The sequence below is a fragment of the Chamaea fasciata genome, unplaced genomic scaffold, assembly GCF_029207755.1.
Source record: "Chamaea fasciata isolate MVZ Bird 193981 ecotype frontalis unplaced genomic scaffold, bChaFas1.0.hap1 SCAF_1, whole genome shotgun sequence".
NCBI lineage: Eukaryota > Metazoa > Chordata > Aves > Passeriformes > Sylviidae > Chamaea > Chamaea fasciata.
In genome coordinates, this window is record NW_027094086.1 from 31417660 (window position 1) to 31426194 (window position 8535).

General features: G+C 35.4%; 1 long non-coding RNA gene across 2 annotated transcripts; it reads right to left on the minus strand.

Moving 5' to 3' along the window:
* Positions 1 to 2916: 2916 nt before the first annotated feature.
* Positions 2917 to 6090, minus strand: LOC136301748 (uncharacterized). Of its 2 annotated transcripts, none has more exons than XR_010723935.1 (3): positions 5769 to 6090; positions 5437 to 5659; positions 2917 to 4789 (listed from the first exon to the last, which is right to left on the minus strand). It is a non-coding gene; the product is annotated as an uncharacterized lncRNA (long non-coding RNA). The 2 variants fall into 2 exon arrangements; XR_010723936.1 differs by having other exon boundaries at positions 5437 to 5662.
* Positions 6091 to 8535: the final 2445 nt, after the last annotated feature.

An 8535-nucleotide genomic window follows, 5' to 3' on the forward strand; every position in this document is an offset into this window, starting at 1 on the left:
ATTCCTGATAGATATTTTTCTAATATTCCTTTCTTTGGAAACAATAATGAAGATGAAGAAATTTACCTCACCAGTCTACTCTAAAATTTAGTTGTAACATTCATTACAAAAACCATTATTAAATTGCCTCTTCTTTTAAAAAAACCACCCTGGTTGTTTAGATATTGCCCCCTTCACTGGAAGATACCCCAAATCTTCTCAATCTGCCCAAATAATTTAGTGAAGAAATAAATGGATTCTCAGTTGAAAATATGTTTCTAATCTACATCTTATTCTTCCTGGAAATATGAAACTCTGTTTTCATACTTAAATAGTAATTTTCTTGCTGTTACATTTGTAATCATGTTTCCAAATTAAAAATCCTCATAGTTTAGTGGTGTGAAAGGTAAGATACATATTAAGAATTTGCAACCTGTAATTTTAAAAATACAATATTTAAACCCATCCCCTGAGGTTTTTGTGTCTGTGTATATATGTGAATACTCATTTGTTTTAAGGCTTAAATGAAAAAAAAACCCCTTTCCAAAGCTTCCTTTTCTTCTCACAAAATATAACAGACCATCCTAGCCTGTACATATATTTGACTTTGTTTTTCATGTTTGAGCTGAAGTTCATATGGCTAAGTGATAAAGCCCATTGCATCCACATTTCCAATAAGCAAGCCTTTCCACTTGTAGAGAGACTTCCCCAAAGTAACAGACCTCAACAGGCAGCTGGGACCACTCTCCAGTTAACCTGGCTACATACTGGTCACCTTCTCTCATTCTATAATCTTCCTGAGTATATAGGTAAGAATTTGTTCCTCAAATTTTGGGGTTTTTTTGAAAAAAACCATGAAGTTTCAAGGAAGTATACAAGACTTTACCACCCAGTCTAGAGTAAAGCTGTACAGCGTAGATATCAAGACTAAGCTTTTTTGGACAATGAACATCCCAGTTTTAGATGTCCTAGGCTGCAGGCTTCTAATTCTTCCCTTTAGAAACTATTCTTTACTGTAAAAGACTGCTTTAATGGTCTTAAAATATTACCTTGTCTTAATTTCATCATCATCTATTTAGCATGTGAAAAAGCAGTTAATGTATCATACTTCATATTAATATATGTAAGTACAAGTTTTTCTCCACATAATGCCTGGGTGACTACCTGGAACAGAGGCTAGAAAGTGTTAAAGGAATAAAGTAGGTATTTATTAAAAAGGCCTTCAAAGGATACACCTTGGGCAGTACAATAGCCCCGCCACAGCTTTATCCAAGATGGACAATGGGTCACATGTTTTCACACTTATAAAAATTTTGGTCCATTTACATATTGGGTTTAATCGTCAAATTACAGCTTCATGTTTGAAGTCCCATCCTCCCAGTTTGCTCTCCTCAGTTCACTGTTGTTTATACATTTTTGGGCCTGAAGCTGCAACAATGTTCTGGGTTCTTGGCCTGGAAGAGGATTGCTTTGTCTAACTACACTGTGAAGAGAACTTGCTATCATTTTATATGAAGTTCAGAATTATATACCAATGCAGTACAGAATCTAACAAAAATGAAAGCTAAAACTTAAGGCATCACAGACATTCTGAGACTGCAACTCTAAACCTGTTTCTGGTAATTCTGTCAAAGAAATCAAAGGAAGCACACTACCAAAATGTCTTAATCTCTTCCCAGTGTGGTGTTGAGCTTTAAAAATAATATGCCTAAAATACACTCTTCCTTTGAATTGTCTAACACATTTAGGTGACTCCTAAAACAAGGTAGCCAAGAAAACCTAATTAAATTAAACAAAGCAGGGAAAAAATTGCAAACATTTATCATAGCCGTGAATTCCCTGAAGAGATAGAAGAAAAGATTATGTCTCCATCACATACCGGTGGAATGTTGCCAAACAAGTTTTTTCCACATAACCCCATTTTTAAGTTTTGAACTTTTAGAAAAAACCCATCCCAAAGTAGGAAGGAATTCTAAAACTAATCCCATTCTTCTTATCACAATATAACAGTTCCATTTGTACAGTTTACCCCATAGTGCCACAGTTAGGTGTTCACCACTTCAAAAGCTGACACTTGAAAGGTAAGGAGAGTGTCAGAGCCAGCACACAGAATGTTCTAATACTTTTCATTCCAGTTTATTGGAATTATGTGATGATTCTCAGTTCAGTGGGCAACACGAGAATGTAGCAGAGACAGGTGAAGCCACATTCAGCTTTCACACTCAGTATAGGAAAGGTAGGGGTTGTGAGGAAAGACAATCCTCTTTTGAGATACACTTACTGGAAAAAACAGAACTGGAGTAGAGGACCAGTGGAGGATCTGAAAGTGAGGCTATCAGGCACTCAGATTGAGTGGGAGTTTATGAGCGAAATCCTCTTAATTAACAGAAGATGGGGAACTGTTTATGCCTGCTGAGCATACACATCCAGTCACCTTGTGATCAACAGAATCAATATTTCCCAATCTGAGAAGTGAGAGAGGCAGAAAAGATGGGCATGGGCAGAGAAAGAGCCCCAAGAACAGTGAACATAATCCTGCTCATGGCATATGAAAGTGTAGTTGGGAAGAAAAGAGATGCAAATGGTGCTGTATAGAAGAGCAACAGGCAGCAGTATTGAAAAACATTACTTCTGCCATTTTTCCTGCATAACTGTTAATTGATCTGTACTAATTACAAAGGAAAGTAGACCAAGAAAGTACCCTCCCAGTTAAAAAAGACAAAACAGAAAGACTAAAATATAAAGCATTTCAAGGATGAACAAGCAACAATGGTAAACACATAAGAAGCTAGAAAGGGAATAATTTCAGTAAATTCAGAAAAATATCCAAATATTCCGAGACTTAACCAAAACCAAAATACAATCCCATTTCCCTTATTTTTATATAAAGATAAAAATTAATCAGTAGTAAGGAACTGACAAACATAGGTATAGAGTTTCACTTTATTATTTCTAGAAAATATTTGATATTTTTTGACTGTTTCTAAGTTTGATTCAAGACAATAATTTACCATTTCTGTCTTTATGAGTCACAACCATGAGACAAAATCATTCCTTTCATGTATTTGCCCCAGTAGAAACATTGATTAAACAATAAGACTTGGAGGGAACAAGAAAAAAAAAAAAACAACAAAATTCTTTATGATTTTCACACACCACTGAATTCCATAAACTGAAAACATATTTTCTCTCTTCTCAGTCATCTCTCTCCCCCCTCCTTGTTTGAAAGCAGTGAAAGAAAAAACGATATTTTCTTTAAACTTCAAAAGATTTCTCCGTTCTTGAATCCTTAGAAACATTTTTCAGGTCATCAAAGAGTATTTAACACTCAGTGATTTCTCAATGAAAAAGTCAATTCTTTGTAAAGGAACACTTGTTTCCTCTCACTTTGCTTACCTAAGTGAAAGAATAAACCAAGGAAAATCAGAACTTATACAATAAAAAACATTGTGCAGACTCCAACAAGAATGTACCCACTGTATTTATTACATGTGAATAGTGTACACCATATTCAGAAGAAAATTAATTGTGAGAAAGCCTTTTTTCTCTTTTCCTATTTTGATCTTCACAATTTATAATTTCATTCTATTTCAATTTCTACAAAATTATCACCATTTCTAGTGCAAAATCTATTACTGATACTAAGTTTAGTATAGATCTGTGTTCATCTACTTTGGTGACAACATCCAAGAATGGTGATTTAATCAGCTCAGCAATCTGCTTAAGTGGTTTAAATTCTTAATTTCTCTTTTTATTTTACACTTCTAAGAATTTATTTTACTTCTGCTGTTTTTACACAATTTCTGTGAAATTCAGAGAGACATTTCATTGAGGTCTAAGTCTAAAATGACACAATTTATTAAAAGCATATCCAATGTCTCCTGCAATTTCACTTAGCATAGTCCTGTTATTAACACGTCTTATTAACTTAAACTTTATTGACTTCCTTAACCTCAAATATAAGTTTATTTTCACTGTTTGTGTATGGAAACTCAGCCCTTGAAAGCTTCATGTTAATATCTCAATATCAGTAAATATATATTCCAATTAATTCATGTTTCCAGCAGGGGTACATAAACTTATCTTGACTATGCAAATGAATTTAGCTCTTTTCATGTACAACACAGTAAGAAATGGAGACATTGGTGTCCACAATTACCTTCCACAAAATCAACATTTTACTACCAAAGACTTTGTCACTTGTTCGTGCAATTTTAAGTGGCCTTTGGACAGTTCTGTTTCTCTGGTTCTGGACAGGCTTCAAGGCAAAAATGAAATTTTAAAAAAGATCAGTGTTTTCCAGTGTGCACATATGCATTCTTGAGCACAGATCCACATGTGTCAAAAATCCTTCAATTCTCCTGGTGTAAAGGTGTGCAGGAGCTGATTCTCCTACACGGCAACATTCTGGGATATTTAATTTTTTTTCTCATTTTGTCTTGGGTCATAAGCCAGATTCTGCAAGTGTTTCATATGGAAAGCAAGTTCTGCAGCATAACATGAAAGAGCTTTAAATGAGGACACTTCCCAGGACTGTGGGGGACCTACATACAACTCTACATTATGTTTTTTGTACAATATTCCAGCAACTGTTCCACATTACTTGGCTACTAGTTCTTCTTGTTTATCTCTCTATCCATCTCTTGTATTGCAGAAAAAAATTATTAGGCAATATTTCAGTCTAAATTTTAGGTCTTCTCCCTGGATGTAGAAGACTGATGTACTAATCTTCACTTTAATTCAAGTAAATGAAGGACTTGAACACTTTAGGTTGCACCGTCACTCAGTCATTCTTTGTTCTTTCACCTTCCTAAAACCAATAAGTGGGAGATTTTGGTTCATGTTTGTATTTAAATCCATAAGTACAATTATGAATAAGTAAAACATATACATGCATATGTTCCAGTTCAAAATGGAAACATTCCATGAAAAACTAAATGCAGTTAAGAGTTCTGATGAATCTTAAAAACAAAACAAAACAAAAGAAAACAAAACAAACCCAAACAATAACAAAAACCTGGAAACCCTGTAGTTAATTTAAGTGGAAACACCACTAATCACAACTCTGGAAAAATTACAGCTCTACAGGAGAGTGGTAGGTAGTAAGCATCTGCTATGGACAAGTGAGAAAACAACCTTTAGTAGAAAAAAAAGGCTGTTCAAAGAAAAAAAAATCAGAAGGCTCAAAGTCACAGTAGGTTTAATAAAATCTCAGCATTGCCAAATGGCCAGAAGGAAATCCAGCAAGGTAGGTTAAAGCTTCTTCTTGGATTATTGAAGCCATACTGTACCAAATAAAGTTTCATCTCTCAAGCAGTTACTGATTTTATCCCTTTAGACTCCTCCTTAAAAACCTACCTTTTCCCTCTCTGTCTACAAATCATCACCCTCTGGGAGAGGTTATTCTGGTGGCCACCTGTAAATATATAGGCCACAGTGAATAACCAAAATGTGCACCTGTAGTTATTGTTATTGCATCTTTCTCCTCTTCACAGTCTTTGCTCCAGGTTCAGTGAAGTCCTAGATTATGAAGTGCGTGGGAGGTGGACGTCTGTAATTTTCTGCCTCTGCAGTAGAATAGAGCAGCAATGCTTTTGTGGAGCTGTAGCTGTTATCTGAATACACTTGAAATATGCAATGTGCAGTATCCAGTTAGGCAGGCATCAATAGCTTGGCATATCTGCTGTGAAAACAAAGAGAAAATATATCGGTCTGTACAATCAGGCATGCATGTGCATTCCTGGGATACTGAAGAGACATGCAGGAAAGAGTCACTGTTACTACCCCACCTTCTACTGGGCTTGGAGGGGTGGTTAGCACACTCCAGCACTCCCCATGTGCATTTCTCCTTCAGCAGAGAAAAATGATTTTATTCATTTGTTTGAAGCTCTGCACTCCTCTTAGGTTTTCCCTACTACTTATTTCAGATCTCTCTGACTACTAAATTCACTTCACCTATTCTCACCTTTATCTTTAGATACATACTTTCACACCTGATACTTATTTTCTTACACTATTTTGAGGCTTCCCTGGTAACACAGGCTGCTGAATTCTCATCCACATTTAGGTGTAAACACCTGCTACAAGTTCCTGAAGCCTATTCTGATGGAGACTTTTGGCTCACAGTCTGTCTGTAGCGCTCCCCCACACTTTTTAAGAGAGCCTTTGTTGTTACAAATCCAATCTCTTTTTAAGTTTAAATTCCCACCACCTGCTCTTTCACTGTGCATTTCTGTTACAGGCACATCACAAACTGCTGGCTACTACGGTAAATGCAGATGATGGCTTGCCTGTAAATTAGATTTGTGTGTGTAAAACTGATGCTTGTTTACACACTGGAATGATGCCAAATACTAGCTCAGATGAAACAAAATATTTATGAATTGGATAAACTGGAAACTTACATCTTTATAATGTGTTCAGAGTGAATTCAGGTATAATTTCCCTTGCTGTGCCCCATTTTTCCTAAGGACTATTAGAAATACTGTAAAAGACACAGCTTTTTAATTTATACTTAATAATATTAAAGCAAAACTTTAAAACAATCCTTTATGAAACAAGTGATCTTAACTATTGTAATTCACATGAATTTAATTACACCAATTTTTAAAAGTAATTTAAATATTGCTTTAAGAGAAGTTGGGTTTTTGCTACCATAATAAAATAACTTGTTTTGTACAAGATACAGAAGAATATAATTTGATCATTTCTTTTGTTAGCCTTTGTTACATAGATTTTTACATAATCATTACTCATAATGTTCTGACAGATAATGCTATTACTAGCGTTACAATCTTTGCTATTATTATAAAAAATCTGGCTTTGTGAAAATTTTAATTTATTAAAATGTAATGAAAGCACATCTAACATGAACCATAATTTATGAAAATTTTAGATGTGCTGCTTGACATTCATGTCATCAGGCTTCAAAAGTTTCACATCTGAAATGTGAAATTACACAGATATATAAAGATCCCTTTTCAGCATGTTAGCTGGCACTATCTTCTGTAAAATGTATATATTTGGCTTTAAAGAGACAGGCACATGTAATTTTAATGTCAGCACCAGCATCACCAAAAAGTGCCCTGGCAATCAGTGGAAAGGTTTAATAGGTTTCCTGTCTTGTTCTTAATTTGCTGAAATTACAAAATCAATACTTTCAGTTGTAGCTGCAGCTACCCGTTTTACTGCTTAAAGATAAAGTCTACAATAAAGTAACCTTCACTTTCAATTTGTAGCGCAGAACATCAGGGTGTTCTTGGCCACTAACTAGTCTTTCTTTTCTCAGCCCGTATGAGACACTCTAGGTGTGTGACGTTCCCCTTCTAAGGGGAAAGGTGCATTTTGTATTAAGTGTAGCTCTCTCATCAGTGACTTGGTTTGTTTATTTTTTAACATCTCAGTCTAGTCTCTCCTACAGTCACCTCTGCACGGGTTGTTCATAATTTCCCTGCTTTTCTGTGTTGATATTCTATACTATATAAATAAGTGATTTGCGTTGAAATGGCCTAATCTTTATTTTACTCCATAGTCCCCCTTTATGACAAAGGAGTGTATTTTTCTGCTGCAGCTAAAAAAGAAAATTCTCCATAGTTAGTCACATTTTTAGTAGTGAACATTATCACTGTGTATGCAAAAGCCCTCTGAAAGGACCAGATCAACACCGCTGGAAGGGTCATGCTCCTGCACAGAGCAAGAAGGATAAAAACAATAAATAAATACCTTTCCCTGGGCTTCTCTGCTATGCCCCCCGGCTCTTTAATGATAGAAGTGAAAAAATACAACATCTTTACACAATCATTTAGTCTTCCAACTCAAGTCCAACCTTTCCAATGAGTATTCTGCACTCAAAAAATAAAGTTGTAAGATGACGTTTTGACCCTTTTATCCCTGTTTCACAAACAATTAAAATGTTTTTAAATTTGGGTTGGTTTTTTTTGTTTGTTTGTTTCTGTTTTTCTCTGATGACTTTTTCCTGAAATACTTTCAGCATATAAGCTCACTTCATCACTTAGCTGAGCAATATTCTGGAGCTACTAGCACTGGAGAAGGGCCTTGGCTTGGTCCTCTTCTAGTGAAGGAATAAAAAGAATCTTAAGCTGCTGCTCACAAAAGAATGCAGCATAAGATGTCTCGGTGCTTTCCACTGATGCAAAATGTATTCATACCAAGAAAAAAGAGCTCTCAACACCTGCTACCCCAAATGTTAATGAATACACACACGCATGCACACACACACACGTGCACATTATGCTTCTTTCTTCTCAGCCACAGCGATTTCAAGTTGGAAATTTTACTCATAAACAGCACATGATGGACTAAAGATACTGTAAAACAGAAAGCACAGTTGATCACAGATGGAATACAGCTCATTGCATGAGGAAAACAGAGCCTCTAAATGCCACAGTTCCCTTGCTTCGAACTTTACATTTTTAACTAGCTGCTCAAGGTGAAAGCATGCTATTTATCTTATGATGTACTTTCTGTAAATGAAAATTCAGAGTAGATCTAGAAACAATATTGCACCAAAGGAAACAAAAGCATCTGTCTCTAAAC